The 21,355-nt window shown below is 46.1% G+C and overlaps 1 long non-coding RNA gene across 1 annotated transcript in view; it reads right to left on the bottom strand.

Moving 5' to 3' along the window:
* Window positions 1-1,975: 1,975 nt before the first annotated feature.
* The window catches only part of LOC138351331 (uncharacterized), an 84,418-nt gene continuing 65,038 nt past the window's right edge, over window positions 1,976-21,355 (bottom strand). Inside the window, exon 3 of the long non-coding RNA XR_011222432.1 lies at window positions 1,976-2,103. This is a non-coding gene — a long non-coding RNA (uncharacterized lncRNA). The remainder of the gene's footprint in view (window positions 2,104-21,355) is intronic.

Here is a 21,355-nt window from a genome sequence, read left to right as displayed (position 1 = left end):
TATAATAACAATGTAACTTTACCATTGTAACAATGCAGACGAGGAGTCACAATAACGTGGCTGAAGTGTGTTGACCAGACCACACACTAGAAGGTGAAGGGACGACGATGTTTCGGTCCGTTTCCAAGTCGATTGTGAGAATCGACTTGAGAATGGTCCAGGACGGACCGAAACGTCGTCGTCCCTTCACTTTCTAGTGTGTGTTTGCATTGTAAAAAGCATTTGTAACAATGCCTAATATCTTAACCATAGTTTACGAGGAAACTGAGGCTTCACTTCTCAGTCCGTTCTCTCACCTCTCAGTCCGTTCTCTTGCTTTCCTATCCATCAGATCCAGCCTCCGAACCTGGGCCATAAACGAACGAACCCAAACAACTTGTCAATCTCAACTGTCAATCAATCAATTATTTTTTCTCCACACACACACACAGAGGAAGCGGCCGTAGCAGCTGTCTAACTCCCAGGTACCTATTTACTGCTAGGCGAACAGGTGCATCAAAATAAAAGAAACTCTGCCAATTTGTTTCCGCCTCCGCCGGGGATCGAACCCGGACCCTTAGGACTACAAACCCCGAGCGCTGTCCACTAAACGCCTTGTGTTTGGGTGTTCTGAACCAGAGATCAAATAATACATTTATTCTGTGTGAGTTGGGGCGCCGCGGGAATAAGTCAAGAGAGACACTTCCATACGCGGATTGTAATGTAACGACGCCTCAAGCCCAGGGTTTAACGAGCACCAAGCGCGAGAGGCGGGGTCCAGGAGCCGGATACTGGTCAAACACAGGTGAGTACATGTAGACTCCACTCTTCGTGCACACGCACACAGCCGTACATATACCTATACGTACTCTATCACCTTCACAAACATATGAACATAAATGTGTGAACACCGTCTAAAAATATCAGTATGATAAAGCGGTTAAGTCAATTATTCTAGCGCGAATCTTCTCTATATTTCTAATCTTCCTCTTCAATTTAAGCCTGATGATGAAGCTCTCAAAATCACTTCAGAGACAGAGCAGAAGTGAATGCAAATTAGATGAAACTACAGTATTTATGACCAAGAATGAAGAGGTGACGTGACCTGTGGTAAATACTCACTACATATCACTCCTCTCCCCACTCTCAACTCTTCTACTCTGACATTTGTAAACACATATGACGGACCAAGGCATCTTTTGATGCTGATATCAGCCAGATAACTCAAAATATTCCTTTAACTTAATATCTCTCCTAACCAAGACACCATTCCTTCCCGGTCGGAGCCGGTCGGCCGAGTGGACAGCACACTGGGCTTGTGATCCTGTGGTCCCGGGTTCGATCCTGGGCGCTGGCGAGAAACAATGGATAGAGTTTCTTTCACCCTATGCCCCTGTTACCTAGCAGTAAAATAGGTACCTGGGTGTTAGTCAGCTGTCACGGGCTGCTTCCTGGGGATGGAGACCTGGTCGAGGACCGGGCCGCGGGGACACTAAAGCCCCGAAATCATCTCAAGATAACCCCCCCCCCCCCGTCCCATCCCAAAATCCTTATCCTAACCCCTTTTTATTGTTATATAGTCGAAATGGTTTGGTGTTTCCTCCTGATAATTCCCTCCCTAACCACGATTCCCAGTTCTTTTTCACATTCAAATTGGCCTGTATCAACATTGTCCACCTGATATCTGATATTTTGATTACCTATGTGGGGAATTCTGACTCGTGGGACATTATTTAAATTAATTAATAATTAAAATAAATTAAATAATTTTTATTTATGATGTATAATTGATTTATTTTATTTCTTTCGATAGCTTAGTGGACTGTATGTTTAATTGAGCGGACTGTATGGGTTTAAATTCTCCCACAAGTCATATCCCAACACAACTTGAAGGGTTAATTAATTATAGTAGCCTATCAATCGAGAATTTATAGATTGACAGGAAATGTCTACTAAATGTTTATTATTCTACTGGAGTTAGTTTGTACACCAAGACCTTATCTGTTATGAAGGCTTGAATGACGATATCAGAGGGACACGTGAACAGTCTGCCAGGTATGGACCGCGTGGTAATGGCGTCTGCTCCCTCATGAAGCAACTGGTTGATATCGCCTAGTTCCAGCCCTGGAAACACAAACCGAAACTGTCTCTATTTTCCGCTTGTTACAACTTGTAATAAAGGTGTTACATCTTGGCTTAACGTGTTTATGACGTATTAGAACGTTGTTACAACTTGCTATATTGGTTGTTATAACTGGTTAGGTGTTAAAACTTGTTCAAACGTTGTACCAACGTCGAAGTTTCGGTGTGTGTTTGGCGGGAGGTGACCACAGATCTGCTGGAAGAATACAACTATACTTCCTATCACAGATGTGGCACGTTTATATGATTATTGTTAATAGTGATTGTGAGACTCACCATGTTCCTTCAGATGGCCTGCCTCATCACCGCAATGCCATTAATAATGTTAAAAAGCCTAATAATAACATTTTGACTCTTTAGGACAAACCGGAAACGAGGTACTCTCGTTATTTAGAGGCTGCGGCAGGTGAAGAACGTAGGAACGTCTTAAATTACGAGTGCAAACGTAGCTGCTTATTTCTGCTTCCTCCCGAGAGCAGTGTTCTTTCCACAATGGCCGCCTCCCTCCACCCCGGCTCAGTCACGTTACTGGAACCGACTCAATTTTGCCCATTTATGGACGAAGGTGGTGAGGGGAGGCGTCAATTTTAATGGTAAATTTATTTGTCACAGAGAACAGTTTTTTATTGTTTATAATACTGGATTGTGGGTGTTAATTATTGTTAATATTTGAATAATATATTTTCTGGTGACGTGGCGATATGTTTAAGGGAAAATTCCACTGTAATCTCGTTTTCTTTGAACGAGTTACTAAATTTATTTGTATTAGTATTGGTTAATAGGTCAGTACAAGAACGGCAGCGCAATTATCTGCATATTGTAACTAGGATTATTAAAGTAGGTCGGGTTTTTTCCCGACAACCGAGTACTGAATGAGGCAAATATGACTCCACATCCAGAAGTGCCAGCAATAAGGCATCTAATACACAGATAAATCACATTAAAGTAATATATCAAAGATGACAGACAAAGAAGCTGGTGCAGTCGACTAGAGCGCGTCTGGGAACCCAGCACACAGGTTCGAGCCCTCATCAGGGCTCCTGTTGGATTTGTTCAAATATTGTTGTTTTAGCTTTAGCTACTCAGAACGAAATGTCCAGGTAGCACGGGCTATGGTGAGCCCGTAACGTAATTTGTTCAAAGACAAAGTATATAAGGTTAGATATGTTCAAAGACATCTAATCTTATTTACAATGGCTATGTGCCTCTCTCTCTCTCTCTCTCTCTATATATATATATATATATATATATATATATATATTATTAAATATGACCGAAAAAGTAAGATTAATAATTCTAACACGAATTTTCTCAATCTTTCGTACATTTCGTTTCACTGTTGGAGGTAAATCAAAAATCAATTCTCCAAAATTCATTTTTATTTCTAGTCTGACGCGACACGAGCGCGTTTCGTAAAACTTATTACATTTTCAAAGACTTTAGTTCACAAATACACAACTGAATAGAACTTACGCATCTCCGATTTTATATCTACATTTGAGTGAGGTGGAAGGGGTGATGTGGCATTAACACAAGACAGAACAAGATGTGGTATTAATAGGGTATTAATTTCATCAACACAAGACAGAACACGAAACAATGGATATTGAATAGAAGTGTTTGTAGAAAGCCTATTGGTCCATATTTCTTGATGCTTCTATATTGGAGTGGAGTCTTGAGGTGGGTAGAATATAGTTGTGTCTATATATAGACACAGTAGACTATATATAGAATATAGTTGCCACAACTATATTCTACCCACCTCAAGACTCCGCTCCAATATAGAAGCATCAAGAAATATGGACCAATAGGCTTTCTACAAACACTTCTATTCAATATCCATTGTTTCGTGTTCTGTCTTGTGTTGATGAAATTAATACCCTATTAATACTCTTGTTCTGTCTTGTGTTGATGAAATTAATACCCTATTAATACCACATCTTGTTCTGTCTTGTGTTAATGCCACATCACCCCTTCCACCTCAATCAAATGTAGATATAAAATCGGAGATGCGTAAGTTCTATTCAGTTGTGTATTTGTGAACTAAAGTCTTTGAAAATGTAATAAGTTTTACGAAACGCGCTCGTGTCGCGTCAGACTAGAAATAAAAATGAATTTTGGAGAATTGATTTTTGATTTACCTCCAACAGTGAAACGAAATGTACGAAAGATTGAGAAAATTCGTGTTAGAATTATTAATCTTACTTTTTCGGTCATATTTAATAATATATGTCTACAGGAAAGACTGCTACCAAAATATACTAATATATATATATATATATATATATATATATATATATATATATATATATATATATATATATATATATATATATATATATATATATATATACACACACATTGAGAGTTGACTTTATTCCTGAGCCATGTTCAAGATTAAAGTATACTGCCTGCTTGATATACAGTATATGTCAGTATACTGATATATCAAAAATATACCAAAAAATGTAATGTATTAAAAAATACCCAGTATATCAGTATATAGATATACAGTGTAATGGTATATAAAAAATATACAGCATATAACAAATATACAATATATCAGTATATATATATATATATATATATATATATATATATATATATATATATATATATATATATATATATATATATATATATATACAGTATATATCAGTATACTGGTAAATAAACCAGAACTGGTAAGAAATAAATAACAATAGTAATATTAACATTGTTAAACATACAAACACAAAACAGAACACGGAAACAATGTTTACAAATAAGATTCAGAAAATATATAAATCAATTTTGGTTTGGAAACAAGGTTACTGATTTAAGGACCCAATCTCCAGGTAACATAATAGCCGGGGATTCACTGGATTGTCTCAAGCGAAGGTTAAAACATATCTGAATGAGTCTAGGAGGGAATAAATAGGAGTTTCATTGCAACATCGTTCTTCAGCTTTCTGTATTCTTATGTCCTTACTGATGAACTGACATGAACAGTTTAGCCCTCAACACAGTTCAGTAAACTGGCAGATTGTGAGTATAGACCGAGAAGTCGTGTACACCTTTTGATGTACACTGAGAGGAGGAGGAGGAGAAAGAATAAAGAGGAGTATGAGGAATATATGAAGGAGTAGGATAAGAAGCAGGGGAGGGAGAAAGAGTAGCAAGAAGAATAGGATAAATAGCATGAATAGGGGAAAGTAAGAGGAGGTATAAAAGGATAAACAGGAGCAGGAGGAGTAAGAGAGAGAGAAGAATAGAAGGGATGAAGCAGCAGAAGATGGGATAGAAGATGAGAGGCGCCGCCTGGTGGGGATAGTCTTACACAACACCAAACTGGATCTTCCACAGTGTCGACATCGGCTCTTCCTCCCGCATTTTCCTCGTCTCAAGAATGAATAAGAATGAGAGTGAATAACTCAGGACGCGTCTGCCTGCGCCACCTGGCGCTCGGCACCAACGTTGTGCGCTGCGTCACGTGCGTCCTGGCGGCTTGACGCAAGCTTTTGTGCTGCGTCCTGGCGGCTTGACGCAAGCTTTTGTGCTGCGTCCTGGCGGCTTGACGCAAGCTTTTGTGCTGCGTCCTGGCGGCTTGACGCAAGCTTTTGTGCTGCGTCCTGGCGGCTTGACGCAAGCTTTTGTGCTGCGGCAGACACATCTTGTCCCACAATATCTTGTGTCTTGAGTATTGACCGGAAGACACCAGGGTGTTGAAGGGTCTCAACATTACCGTCGACAAGACTCTTAATTACATTTGTAAGTTAATTACAAATGTAATTGTTAATTAATTACAGGCGTGACGCCTTACCTTCCCTTGTCTGGGCAGGTAAAGTGCCTTGCCAATAAAGGTAAAGCTTGCAGGTAAAGCTTGCATGTAAAGCTTGCAGGTAAAGCTTGCATGTAAAGCTTGCAGGTAAAGCTTGCAGGTAAAGCTTGCATGTAAAGCTTGCATGTAAAGCTTGCAGGTAAAGCTTGCAGGTAAAGCTTGCAGGTAAAGCTTGCAGGTAAAGCTTGCATGTAAAGCTTGCATGTAAAGCTTGCAGGTAAAGCTTGCAGGTAAAGCTTGCAGGTAAAGCTTGCAGGTAAAGCTTGCAGGTAAAGCTTGCATGTAAAGCTTGCATGTAAGGCTTGCAGGTAAAGCTTGCAGGTAAAGCTTGCAGGTAAAGCTTGCAGGTAAAGTTTGCAGGTAAAGCTTGCAGGTAAAGCTTGCAGGTAAAACTTGCAGATAAAGCTTGTTCAATAATGGCAGCAGTTCCTCTTACCACCCTTGCAAGATGACTGGCCAGGCGTGACTCAGTGACTTCTTGTTTGTCCGCTACATCTTCAAAGAGTAATCGGGATTTAAGCTTTTTTTCAGCTTGTTTAGTGTCTTAAAAGCTTGAGTGAGATGTGCGGTGTCATGCCTGGCTGGGAGAGCTGGTGGCCCTGCACCCTTCAGTCTTATCCTGGGAGTTAAGGTGACTTACTTTAAGTAAGATTTGGGTCAAAATCACTTGTTGTGGTGATGTAATATTATTCTGAAGATGTGATCATGTTTTAATAAGTTGTTTTAGATTTAGCTCCTCAGAACGAAGTGTCCATGTAGCACGGGCTATGGTGAGCCCGGTAATGTATTAATCAAATACCCCGGTTATAAATACCTCTGAGCTTCAGTGGTAGTCTGGGGGAAAAGTTGAAAATTTCAGTTTGGCAGCAGGATGCTGCTTCTGGGAACTTTCTTTATTAATTAAGACAACTCAATAGATCAGTCGATAGAGCTTCGGTAACACGTGTGTGTGGGGGTCCAGGGTTCGAGTCTCATACAGTCAAGGTGAATGGAATATCCCAGCTGTATGTACCCTGACGGCTGAGTGGACAGCGCTCGGGATTCGTAGTCCTGTAGTCAGGGATCGATCCCCGGCGATGGCGGAAATAAATAGGCAGAGTTTCTTTCACCTTGATGCGCCTGTTAACCTAGTAGTAAATAAGTACCTCGGAGTTAGACAGCTTCTATGGGCTGCTTCTTGGGTGCGTGCGTGGAGGGGGGGGGTAAACAAGTTGATTGATTGACAGTTGAGAGGCGGGCTGAAAGAGCCAGAGCTCAACCTCTGCAAGCACAACTAGGCGAGTATAACTAGGTGAATACTTATAGTAACGATGAGGCCCATAGTACATATACCGACGTACAACGCAATTAGAAAGTAGAAATCGGTACTATTGAATTTGGACAAACCGGAAAAGGTTTTGTATTTGTGTTGTAAAGACAACCTAAAAATAACCTAAACGTCCTAGGCCTAATATAGTACATATGTGTGCTATACTAGGCCTAGGAATATTTTTTTTTTTTTCGGGCTCTATAAAGTAAATAGTACCAAATTCTACTAATAGCTTAGTACGTCAATATTTGTACTACGGAGCACATAGTTACAAAAACTACTATCTAAACAGAAGGATCGATGGGATGATTTATGGTGAGGTGAATTATCAGGGAGAAGGCTTCACCTTGTAGCCAGGGTTCATTTAGTAGTCTTATTTACATAGTTATAAGCGGGAACCGCCGACTTCTGGGTCCAGACTCACGAAGCAGTTACGCAAGCACTTAAGAACGTGTCCATCTTTCCTCAATCTTTGACGGCTTTGCTTACATTTATTAAACAGTTTACAAGCGTGAAAACTTGCCAATCAACTGTTGTTATTGTTATAAACAGCCTCCTGGTGCTTCGGAGCTCATTAACTGTTTAATAATTGTAAACAAAGCCGCCAAAGACTGAGAAAAGATGGACAAGTTCGTAAGTGCTTGCGTAACTGCTTCGTGAATCTAATTTGCCTTAGAAAACGAGATTGGTTGACTGATTGATTGTAACGTGATTGATTAACTTGTAACGAGATTGACTGATTGTGAACGAGATTGATTGATTGTAACGAAATTGACTGATTGATTTTTCAACCAGCTGACAGAACGATCCTTTCATACAATATATAAAAAAAATCGGAAATAAAACATAATAATATTAAATATAGAAGTGGTATATACATCTTCTTGAGGTTATCTTGAGATGATTTCGGGGCTTTTAGTGTCCCCGCGGCCCGGTCCTCGACCAGGCTTCCACCCCCAGGAAGCAGCCCGTGACACCTGACTAACACCCAGGTACCTATTTTACTGCTAGGTAACAGGGGCATAGGGTGAAAGAAACTCTGCCCATTGTTTCTCGCCGGCGCCCGGGATCGAACCCGGGACCACAGGATCACAAGTCCCGCGTGCTGTCCGCTCGGCCGACCGGCTCCCTCACATAGCTACATAGCTAGAGCTGCGTAAGATTAGGTAAGTTGTTGTGGTTAGGTTAATGTGGGAGTGTTTATGATGTGTTGGACGTGAATGAAACATGTTCCGAGAGGTTGTTTTGTTCATGGTACAGTGGATTATATGTCAAATATTGACATATGTGGAGATTAATAATCATTGTTTGATCAATATGCTGGGAGCACGTTGGCTGCTTGTACTCACCTAGTTGTGCATGTGGGGGTTGAGCTCTAGCTCTTTGGTCCCCGCTTGTTTCAGCGATAGGTTGGCAAAGGCCGTATTGTTATCAATAATAACCACAGCCTATAACTTTCTTGTTGCACATTTTGCGTTATAGTCTATTCTAACGATGACATTCTTTGGCGACTCTGGTTTTGAAAGTTGTGGATGGAGGTGGCTTCTACACCTTCTTCCTTCAGTGCACTGTTGCCCTTGGTGACTAGCTGGACAGGGCCTGGAGGGTTTACTGATGTTTCTGTAGCTTGATGATATTTGTCAGTGTTCACTTATGTTGTCACGTCCTGCTTTCTGTCAGTTAAAAGAGGCTGTCCTTGTCCAACAAGTCTAGTCCCGTTATTATCTTGTATGTTGTGATCATATATCTTTTGTATCTTGTATGTTGTGATCATATATCTTTTGTATCTTGTATGTTGTGATCATATATCTTTTGTATCTTGTATGTTGTGATCATATATCTTTTGTATCTTGTATGTTGTGATCATATATCTTTTGTATCTTGTATGTTGTGATCATATATCTTTTGTATCTTGTATGTTGTGATCATATATCTTTTGTATGTTGTATGTTGTGATCATATATCTTTTGTATCTTGTATGTTGTGATCATATATCTTTTGTATCTTGTATGTTGTGATAATATACCTTCTATTTCACCTTTCCTCCAGGGAAGTGAGATCCACTTCCTCACATATAACATATAAATATATGCAATAGCTTTAACTTAAACAGATTGCATAATATGTACCTGCTTATTGGGCGGAGTGGCGGTGGGGAGGGGGGTGGGGGGTGGGGGGGTAGTGGGGTGTTAACCTGAAGATGTGTCAGTGTGTAGGCGTGAGGGGGCGGGGGGGGGGCGTAAGGGTGTCAGGGGGTGTGTATTCACCTAGTTGTGCTTGCGGGGGTTGAGCTTTGTCTCTTTGGTCCCGCCTCTCAACAATCAACTGGTGTACAGGGTCCTGAGCCTATTGGGCTCTATCATATCTACATTTGAAACTGTGTATGGAGTCAGCCTCCACCACATCACTGCCTAATGCATTCCACCTGTTAATTACTCTGACACTGAAAACATTCTTTCTAACGTCTCTGTGGCTCATGTGGGTACTCAGCTTCCACCTGTGTCCCCTTGTTCGTGTTCCACCCGTGCTGAAGAGTTTGTCTTTGTCCACCCTGTCAATTCCCCCTGAGAATTTTGTAGGTGGTGATCATGTCTCCCCTTACTCTTCTGTCTTCCAGGGATGTGAGGTTCAGCTCCCTTAGCCTTTCCTCGTAGCTCATACCTCTCAGTTCCGGGACGAGTCTGGTGGCATACCGCTGAATCTTCTCTAACTTTGTCTTTTGTTTAACTAGATATGAACTCCAGGCTGGAGGATTCCAGGATTGGTCTGACATAAGTGGTATACAAGATCCAAATCGATTCCTTACACAAGTTTCTAAAGGTTTCTCATGATGGCAAGTCTAGCATATGCCGCTGATGATATCCTTTTGATGTGGGCCTCTGGGGACAGGTTCGGTGTGATATCAACCCCCAGATCTTTCTCTCTATTTGACTCTTGCAGGATTTCACCTCCGAGATGTGGGCGTAGGGGGGGGGGGAGTGTGGGCGTGGGGGCGTGGTGCCAGTGGTGATCGGTCCGCGTCAGTTCAAGGTTGCTCAACCCACCACCGGAGATGGGTGGAGGGACAACATTCAATTCATGTCTGAAAGTTGACGGTAGTGGGGGGGGGGGTGCCCACTCAGCCCCCCCCCTGGCCATGGCCCACTCCATCCCCCTGGCCACACCCCACTCCACACCCTGGACACACCCCACTCCACACCCTGGACACACCCCACTCCACACCCTGGCCACACCCCACTCCACACCCTGGACACACCCCACTCCACACCCTGGACACACCCCACTCCACACCCTGGACACACCCCACTCCACACCCTGGACACACCCCACTCCACACCCTGGACACACCCCACTCCACACCCTGGACACACCCCACTCCACACCCTGGACACACCCCACTCCACACCCTGGACACACCCCACTCCACACCCTGGACACACCCCACTCCACACCCTGGCCACACCCCACTCCACACCCTGGACACACCCCACTCCACACCCTGGACACACCCCACTCCACACCCTGGACACACCCCACTCCACACCCTGGACACATCCCACTCCACACCCTGGACACACCCCACTCCACACCCTGGCCACACCCTGGACACACCCCACTCCACCAACTGTATACTATCCCACTTACACTCAACCCTCTCCCTGTATCTCTGTATCTCCTGTCAGTATGTGTCAGGTGTCAGTATGCGTCTCCTGTCACTATCAGTGTGGTTCATACGTATGTATAATAAAGCATGTATAATATACATCACATATGTCAATATGTATCATTAAGTCAGTATAATGTTTCATTACGTATTGTCTAATAGGGGCTAGTGAGACACTGGGGGGGAGGGGAAGATTCTCCTTCTGGAGGGGGGGGGGGCTGGGGGACCTGGGTTCGATCCCCTGTCCTCACTATAACGTCACAAACCTTTATTTACCTTAGTACGGGCAAATTATTACTAGTAGAACATTTTGTTTCATTTTGCTGAGAGCAATGCATAATTTTATTATGCATTGTGAATATTATTTTATTTTAGTGAGTCAAGATAGTTCCAGACTCGCCACCATGTTCCTGGATCTTGTCATGACGGCAAGTCATGTGTAAATGGGAATAGTTATGTTGACACCAACCAGCCCATGTTGGGCACTTGCCCAACAGCAATCACTGTGGAAAGTTGGGTGAGGCTAGTTTCAAAGATTTGACCTCCGACCTCGAACAGCCACACATTCTAGTTTATATATGTGATAGATGGGGTACCCGGCGGTGCTCAGGTCGCCTAGGTTTCTCTGTCTTGCTGTTTGTGTTTCCCCTGTCTCGGTATCTCTCCATCTTCCTCGCTCACCGTCTGTCTGTCAGACGCTCGCTGTCTGTCTTTGTATTTCTATCGTTATCCCTACAGACAAAAATCAGAAGATACAACTGACGATTTATTATAAAACCAAAAAAACGGCCAATCTACTCATGAGAAACTCTCCAGACACAATGCAGAACGCTTTAAAAGAGACCAACGTCGTCTATGCCTTCAAATGCCCTCTTGGGGACTGTAAGCCTCAAAGAACTCAGTATACAGGCAAGACAACAACATCTCTTTCTAGGCGATTAACGATGCATAAGCAACAGGGCTCCATCAAGGAACATATAATCTCTTCTCACAACCAGACCATCACCAGAGAAATCTTAACAAACAACACAGAAATCATCGATAAATACAGCGATAACAGGAGACTTGACATCAGCGAGGCACTACACATTAAAACGTCAACACCAGCAATCAACAGCCAATTAATGCATAACTATATTCTACCCACTTCAAGACCCCGAACCAACATAGAACCATACCCATGTACCACACCCATGTACCACACTGGTGGTCTACCACACCCATGTACCACACTGGTGGTCTACCACACCCATGTACCACACTGGTGGTCTACCACACCCATGTACCACACTGGTGGTCTACCACACCCATGTACCACACTGGTGGTCTACCACACCCATGTACCACACTGGTGGTCTACCACACCCATGTACCACACTGGTGGTCTACCACACCCATGTACCACACTGGTGGTCTACCACACCCATGTACCACACTGGTGGTCTACCACACCCATGTACCACACTGGTGGTCTACCACACCCATGTACCACACTGGTGGTCTACCACACCCATGTACCACACTGGTGGTCTACCACACCCATGTACCACACTGGTGGTCTACCACACCCATGTACCACACTGGTGGTCTACCACACCCATGTACCACACTCGTGGTCTACCACACCCATGTACCACACTCGTGGTCTACCACACCCATGTACCACACTGGTGGTCTACCACACCACAAATGCTCTCCCTGACCGCTGCCCCAGGGAGTGCCGCCCTGTTCACTGCCGCCCCCTCCCCTTCCCCTTCCCCTTCCGCCCCCCTTCCCTGCCAACTAAGGTAATACCTCGTCTTAATAAAGTTTACACCGTCAACGGTGTCAGCTGCAAGTTCCGGGAGACAAGTATCTTCCCCTTGTTGTGTTTTTGTACGAGAATCCGCTTCCCCTCCCGAACGCTATCGCACATCCGTCTATTAATTGGCGGGCTTTTGTGGGCGGGAGTTACCCCGTTTGACAGGAGTAGCCTGGCCGCTTCTGGTGGATTCTTGTGGATTTATCATCATTATATTTGTCGACGTAGTTAGAACGGTGTATAATGTCAATGGCAGTTATTAACTACGCAAAACCAAGTCCTTATCCTGGCAGCTTGCAATGCTATATAGTCGTAATGGCTTGGCGCTTTCCTCTCATAACTCACCCCATAACCCTTAAACCACAGGAATATTACCAGTAATCTCCAAGTGTAAACAATACCTCGAATGGTGAGTGCATCTACCTCAGACATCAGTCATCAACCACACCAACACCTCCAACAGTCACCAACCACACCAACACCTCCAACAGTCACCAACCACACCAACACAACCAACAGTCACCAACCACACCAACACCACCAACAGTCACCAACCACACCAACACCTCCAACAGTCACCAACCACACCAACACCTCCAACAGTCACCAACCACACCAACACCTCCAACAGTCACCAACCACACCAACACCTCCAACAGTCACCAACCACACCAACACCTCCAACAATCACCAACCACACAAACACCACCAACAGTCACCAACCACACCAACACCTCCAACAGTCACCAACCACACCAACACCTCCAACAGTCACCAACCACACCAACACCTCCAACAGTCACCAACCACACCAACACCTCCAACAGTCACCAACCACACCAACACCTCCAACAATCACCAACCACACCAACACCTCCAACAATCACCAACCACACAAACACCTCCAACAGTCACCAACCAAACATGAGAGGCAGGCTGGAGTAGGCGGCAAGGCATTAACATGGGTAAGGAATTACCTGACAGACAGGTGTCAGAAAGTGAGAGTGAGGGGGCGAGGAGTGGGACTGGTGTAGAGTAACAAGCGGGGTGCCTCAAGGATCACTCCTGGGTCCCATACTATTCCTCATTTATGTAAATATGTTAATTTATATCTGAATAAATGGCTGCAGGAGTTGAGTCTTTATACCAATGTTTGCAGATGATACAAAGCTAACGAGGAGGATTGAGACAGATTAGGATTGTAAGATTCTGCAGGATTTCTTGAACAGGTTGCAGAGCTGGGCCGAGAAATGGTTGCTAGAATTCAACACCAGCAAGTGCAAGGTGATGGAACTGGGAATAGGAGCCAGGAAACTGAAAGGCCAATATACGATGAAGGGAAAACTACCTCCCTATAACGTCTAGAAAAAAAGACCTGGGAGTGGACATAGCACCAAACCTCACTGCAGGGAGGCTCATATAAACAGAACAACATCAGCCGCATACTCTGGCAAAAGTCAGAACATCCTTCAGAAACTTGAATAAGGAGGCTTTTAGATCACTGTATACCGCCTGTGTGAGGCCAGTCTTGGAGTATGCCGCACCATCGTGGAGCCCCATCTAAAGAAACACATAAGGAAGCTCGAAAAGGTGCAGAAGTATGCAACGAGACTTGTCCCGGAGCTGCGAGGGATGAGGTACGAAGACAGACTGAAGGAACTATAACTGACGAAGTTAGAAAGGAGGGACAGGGGGACATGATAAAGACGTATGAAATACTTAGAGGGATTGACAAGGTGGAAACAGAGGAAATGTTTACAATGAATAACAATAGAACAAGGGGAAACGGATGGAAGTTTGAGACTCAGATGTGTCAGAGAGATGTTAGAAAGTTTTCTTTTAGCGTGAGGGAAGTGAGTAAATAGACTGACCTAAAGGAGCAGGTTGCAGAGGCTAACTCCATTCATAACTTTAAAAGCAGGTATGATAGAGAAATAGACCAGGAGTCATTGCATTAGACATTCAACCGCTAAAAACTCAGGGTCCAAGAGGTAGAGCTCGATCCTGCAGGCACATATAGATGAGTACACACACACTCCCAACACTCACCAACTACACAAACACCTGTAAGGATAATCAACCACATCAGAGGGATAGAGAGAGGGGACGAGAGAATGGAAGGAAGAAGCACATGGGGAGAGAAGGGAATCATGGCCCCATACCCTACAATCCCAGAGGGGAGTGGGGAACCCTCCACAGGCAGTTCAGCAGCCCCGGAGAGAGGAGCGCCACTCCTTCCTTCCACCCTATAGCAGTTCTCTCTGCCCCCCCCCCCCCACTAAATGCCCACCTAGTCCCACCTCCCCCTCTCCAAGCCCTCTCTTCTCGCCCTCCGTAGAACCATGCCCCATCCCAGCAGCCTCCAAACCCATGTTAAGTATCACACAATACTCCAACCTCACCCATGCAACCCTGTCCATGGAACAACTGTCTGCAGCAGTGGAAAAGGCAGCAAGAGTTAGGTTGAGGGGTCAATAGTGGAGCATTCCAGATGTCTGGGCTGGAGGTTGGAGTGACAATACGTATCATGATGGTGAAAACTCTGATGTAAAAGCACTCACAGAAACAAAACTCTCAGGCATCATGACAAATGCAGTGTTTCTGCAGGACTACTATATAATAAGGAAAGAGAGGGAGGGAAGAGGAGTGGCTCTGCTGATAAGGAAGTCATGGGGTTTTGAAAAAATGGCTATCCCAGGATGTGAAGACTTCAGAGACCACAGCCAGCACTATGACAATAGGAGGACCAAGGATAATTGCAGTAGTAATATATACCCCTTCCCCCCCCCCCCCTCCCCCATAAAATGACAGAAGACCCAGACAGGAGTATGACAGGAACAACATGGCAACCATTAACATAATAGAGAGAGCGGCTTCTATCACCTGCAGGAAGAAGTCTAAACTGTTGATCATGGGGGACTTCAACCATGGAAAGATAGACTGGGAAAATACAGAACCACGCGGAGGGACAGAAACATGGAGAGCTAAATTATTACACGTAGCAGCAAGAAACGTTCTATGCCAACATGTCAAGTGGTCCACAAGAATGAGAGGGAATAACGAACCAGCCAGACTTGATCTGATATTCACCTTAAACTTGTCAGATATAAGGGGAGTCAAATCAAAACCCCGTATAGGCATGAGTGACCACAGTGTCCTAACATTTGAGTATCTGGTGGAAGTGGGAATAACCCATCCATTGAAAGGACCGAAAAGCAAATGGGTGGAATACCGAACAAGCGTCTGAGCGAACGTTAAGCGTCTGAGGTCTGATAAATGATTGCTTCATTCCCTCCGAGGAAGACCTCAACTTGTGAAGCAGATGGTTAAACTGAGCTGGTGTTGTGAAGCGAGAGAGAGAGAGAGAGACAGACAGACAGACAGACAGACAGACAGACAGAGATAGAGAGACAGAGAGAGAGAGACAGAGAGACTGAAGGACATGTTCCCGAGTATTACATAACATCAACTGCCTGAGGTCTCCGTCAGAGGGCGGCTACACACACTGTAAACATGCCGCCGCTACACTTAGCGGTGGTCGAGTGTTGCCGGAGGAGGACATTAAGATTACTGCTAATGATGCTTTTTGTTGTTGATGTTAGCGGGTCAGAGGTGACCATGACCACCACGGCCTCCTCCTCCCCGTCCCTCCCACCAAGCCCCTGCTCACTTCCTCCTCCTGCTCCTGCACCACCAGGAAAAACTGCTCCCCAAGTACTCCTTGTTTACCTTTAGGCTAGTGTCATAACCAGCAGCATCTCTCTCACGTCAGGGTCACACACCGCTCTGCCCACACCATATTACCACACATGTAAAAACAGAGGAGTACTGCAGGATGTTACGGGCTCACCATAGCCCGTGCTACATGGACATTTCGTTCTGAGTAGCTACATCTAAAACAACAAAGAAATGCAGGATGTTACGGGAGGGTCTAGACAAACTCCAGGAGTACTCATAGAAATGGTTGTTGGAACTCAATCCTAACAAGTGTAAGGTAATGAAGATGGGAAAGGGAGAGAGGAGACCAGCAGGTATCTACACCATATCTTGTGGTTATCTTGAGATGATTTCGGGGCTTTAGTATCCCCGCGGCCCGGTCCTCGACCAGGCCTCCACCCCTAGGAAGCAGCCCGTGACAGCTGACTAACTCCCAGGTACCTATTTACCCTGCTAGGTAACAGGGGCATCAGGGTGAAAGAAACTCTGCCTATCGTTTCTCGCCGGCGCCCGGGATCGAACCCGGGACCACAGGATCACGCGTCCAGTGTTCTGTCCGCTCAGCCACCGGCTCCCTTTGGAAGACCATACAGAGAAGGTAACTACATGATTGGTAAGAAGAGAGAGAGAGGTGGGAGAGGAGACCGTTCCAACACTGGCACCAGAGCCACATATACACACTACAGGAGCACTACCTAACACCTGACGAACAAAAGAACATGGTTTGGAAACCTAAAAGAGGACTCCTTCAAGGTCATGCAATCTACACACCATTTGATAGACCAATACTGGAATATGAACACCGGTATGAGTTCCGGAAGAGTTTCTTTCACCCCTGATGCGCCTGTTCACCTAGCAGTAAATAGGTACCTGGGAGTTAGACAGCTGCTACGGGCTGCTGCTTGGGGATGTGTAACAAAAAGGAGGCCTGGTCGAGGACCCGGCCGCGGGGACGCTAAGCCATCTCAAGATAACCTCAAGATAACCTCAAGATATGAAGGAGAAGATGCAATCCTCACCGCGTGTAGCATAACACTAAAACTGAAAAAGTGCAAAGGTTTGTAACAATATTGGTGCCGGAGCTAAGAGGGTTAACCTATAAGGACAGGCTAATGGAACTAAATCTCACGACCCTTGAGAACAGACGGGACTAAGGAGATATGACCACAACATACAAGATACTGAGAGGAATAGATAAGATGGACAACGATAGCCTCTTCAGATAGAGAGAAAGAAAGACATAAGGACACAGGTGGAAGCTTAAATGTGTGGACGGAATGTGAGGAAATACTTGGACACTCTGGCTGATGAACAAGAGGACTCCACTGTGGGAAGTTGTGGAACACACTGCCATCCACAGATGGAGACACAGATGAGGCAGGACCAGAGGACACGGGTGGATGCTGGTGACACAGATGAGGCAGGACCAGAGGACACGGGTGGAAGCTGGTGACACAGATGAGGCAGGACCAGAGGACACGGGTGGAAGCTGGAGACACAGATGAGACAGGACCAGAGGACACGGGTGGATGCTGGTGACACAGATGAGGCAGGACCAGAGGACACGGGTGGATGCTGGTGACACAGATGAGGCAGGATCAGAGGACACGGGTGGAAGCTGGTGACACAGATGAGGCAGGACCAGAGGACACGGGTGGAAGCTGGAGACACAGATGAGACAGGACCAGAGGACACGGGTGGATGCTGGTGACACAGATGAGGCAGGACCAGAGGACACGGGTGGAAGCTGGTGACACAGATGAGGCAGGACCAGAGGACACGGGTGGAAGCTGGTGACACAGATGAGACAGGACCAGAGGACACGGGTGGATGCTGGAGACACAGATGAGGCAGGACCAGAGGACACGGGTGGAAGCTGGAGACACAGATGAGACAGGACCAGAGGACACGGGTGGATGCTGGAGACACAGATGAGGCAGGACCAGAGGACACGGGTGGAAGCTGGAGACACAGATGAGACAGGACCAGAGGACACGGGTGGATGCTGGAGACACAGATGAGGCAGGACCAGAGGACACGGGTGGAAGCTGGAGACACAGATGAGGCAGGACCAGAGGACACGGGTGGAAGCTGGAGACACAGATGAGGCAGGACCAGAGGACACGGGTGGAAGCTGGAGACACAGATGAGACAGGACCAGAGGACACGGGTGGAAGCTGGAGACACAGATGAGGCAGGACCAGAGGACACGGGTGGAAGCTGGAGACACAGATGAGGCAGGACCAGAGGACACGGGTGGATGCTGGAGACACAGATGAGGCAGGACCAGAGGACACGGGTGGAAGCTGGAGACACAGATGAGGCAGGACCAGAGGACACGGGTGGAAGCTGGAGACACAGATGAGGCAGGACCAGAGGACACGGGTGGATGCTGGAGACACAGATGAGACAGGACCAGAGGACACGGGTGGATGCTGGAGACACAGATGAGGCAGGATGGAGTCCATATCTCGTCAAGCACAAGACTAAATTGGAGAAGGTTCAGAGACATGCCACCAGACTAGTACCCGAGCTGAGGGGTATGAGCTACGAGGAGAGACTACGGAAACTAAACCTCACATCTCTAGAAGAAAGAAAAGTTAGGGGAGACATGATCACCACATACAAGATTTTCAGAGGAATTGATAGGGTAGATAAAGACAATTTATTTAACACAGGGGGGCACTCGTACAAGGGGACACAGGTGGAAACTGAGTACCCACATGCGCCATAGAGATATTAGAAAGAACTTTTTCAGTGTCAGAGTAGTTGACAAATGGAATGCATTAGGCAGTGATGTGGTGGAGGCTGACTCCATACACAGTACAAGTGAAGATATGATAGAGCCCAATAGGCTCAGGAACCTGTACACCAATTGATTGACAGTTGAGAGGCGGGACCAAAGAGACAAAGCTCAACCCCTGCAAGCACAAACAGGTGAGTACAAATAGGTGAGTACAGAGACATCTGCAATCTCAGCTCATCATGTATGTGAGAGATGAAGCATATGTGTGGCGATGTGTCCGTCGTGGTGGTGGAGCGCCGCCCCCCTCCTCCCCCCAGCCGGATATTAGTTAGTTAAGCTGAGCAGGTTGGGCACCACGCAAGACCTTGCTCCGCTACCTGCCACGGCCACGCCGGCCGCCGCACGGAAGAAAGTGCAGAGCAAAGAGGGGCAAGGGACAAGAAAAAGAGGGTTAAGACCTGGTTGATGGGGCCTCGTAGCCTGGTTGATAGCGCGCAGGACTCGTAATTCTGTGGCGCGGGTTCGATTCCCGCAAGAGGCAGAAACAAGTGGGCAAAGTTTCTTTCACCCTGAATGCCCCTGTTACCTAGCAGTAAATAGGTACCTGGGAGTTAAGTCAGCTGTCACGGGCTGCTTCCTGGGGGTGGAGGCCTGGTCTAGGACCGGGCCGCGGGGACACTAAAGCCCCGAAATCATCTCAAGATAACCTCAAGATGGGGTTCTGGGAGCTCTTCTCCTCCCCAAGCCCGGCCCGAGGCCAGGGTAAGGGAACGTAGCAGATACTGAGAAATGGGAGGATGTTAGCGTGGGAAAATGAATGAGAGGAACACTAGAAAGGCGATGAAAAAGGTGAAAACTAGAACGAAAAATCAGAAAGAATAAAAAGCAGTTGAAAGTAGCACGGGCTATGGTGAGCCCGTAACCAAAGAAGCGCCCCAATACAACGGAGTAATTAAGGTATGATTGCAAATATGATGCGATAATTGCCATCCTACAACCCCCCCCCCCCCCCACTACTCAACCCCCCCCACTACTCAACCCCCCCCACTACTCACCCCCCCCCCCCCCCACTACTCAACCCCCCCCCCACTGACGCCGGCAAATAGGTGATGGGCATTTCCCAATTCTCCCTCAGTCTCCATCTCCAACCACTTGGGCTGGACGGTAGAGCAACGGTCTCGCTTCATGCAGGTCGGCGTTCAATCCCCGACCGTCCACAAGTGGTTGGGTACCATTCCTTTCCTGCCACCGTCCCATCCCAAATCCTTATCTTGACCCCTTCCCAGTGCTATATAGTCGTAATGGCTTGACGCTTTCCCCCTGATAGTTCCCTTCCTTCCCTCTACAGGTTGACATGTTAAGTAGACTCGTAAGAGCTTGTAGCTCCTAGACCATACCTCCACTTAGCGTGCTACAGCAGGTAGACTCTTAAGAGTAAGAGCTTGTAGCTGCTAGACCATACCTCCACGTAGCGTGCTACAGCAGGTAGACTAGTAAGAGTGAGAGCTTGTAGCTGCTAGACCATACCTCCACGTAGCGTGCTACAGCAGGTAGACTAGTAAGAGTGAGAGCTTGTAGCTGCTAGACCATACCTCCACGTAGCGTGCTACAGCAGGTAGACTAGTAAGAGTGAGAGCTTGTAGCTCCTAGACCATACCTCCACGTAGCGTGCTACAGCAGGTAGACTAGTAAGAGTGAGAGCTTGTAGCTCCTAGACCATACCTCCACGTAGCGTGCTACAGCAGGTAGACTAGTAAGAGTGAGAGCTTGTAGCTGCTAGACCATACCTCCACACAGCGTGCTACAGCAGGTAGACTCTTAAGAGTGAGAGGTTGTAGCTGCTAGACCATACCTCCACGTAGCGTGCTACAGCAGGTAGACTAGTAAGAGTGAGAGCTTGTAGCTGCTAGACCATACCTCCACGCAGCGTGCTACAGCAGGTAGACTCTTAAGAGTGAGAGGTTGTAGCTGCTAGACCATACCTCCACACAGCGTGCTACAGCAGGTAGACTCTTAAGAGTGAGAGCTTGTAGCTGCTAGACCATACCTCCACACAGCGTGCTACAGCAGGTAGACTCTTAAGAGTGAGAGGTTGTAGCTGCTAGACCATACCTCCACGTAGCGTGCTACAGCAGGTAGACTAGTAAGAGTGAGCTTGTAGCTGCTAGACCATACCT

This window comes from Procambarus clarkii, chromosome 49, assembly GCF_040958095.1.
Source record: "Procambarus clarkii isolate CNS0578487 chromosome 49, FALCON_Pclarkii_2.0, whole genome shotgun sequence".
Classification (NCBI taxonomy): domain Eukaryota; kingdom Metazoa; phylum Arthropoda; class Malacostraca; order Decapoda; family Cambaridae; genus Procambarus; species Procambarus clarkii.
This window is presented reverse-complemented; position numbering and strand designations above follow the sequence as displayed.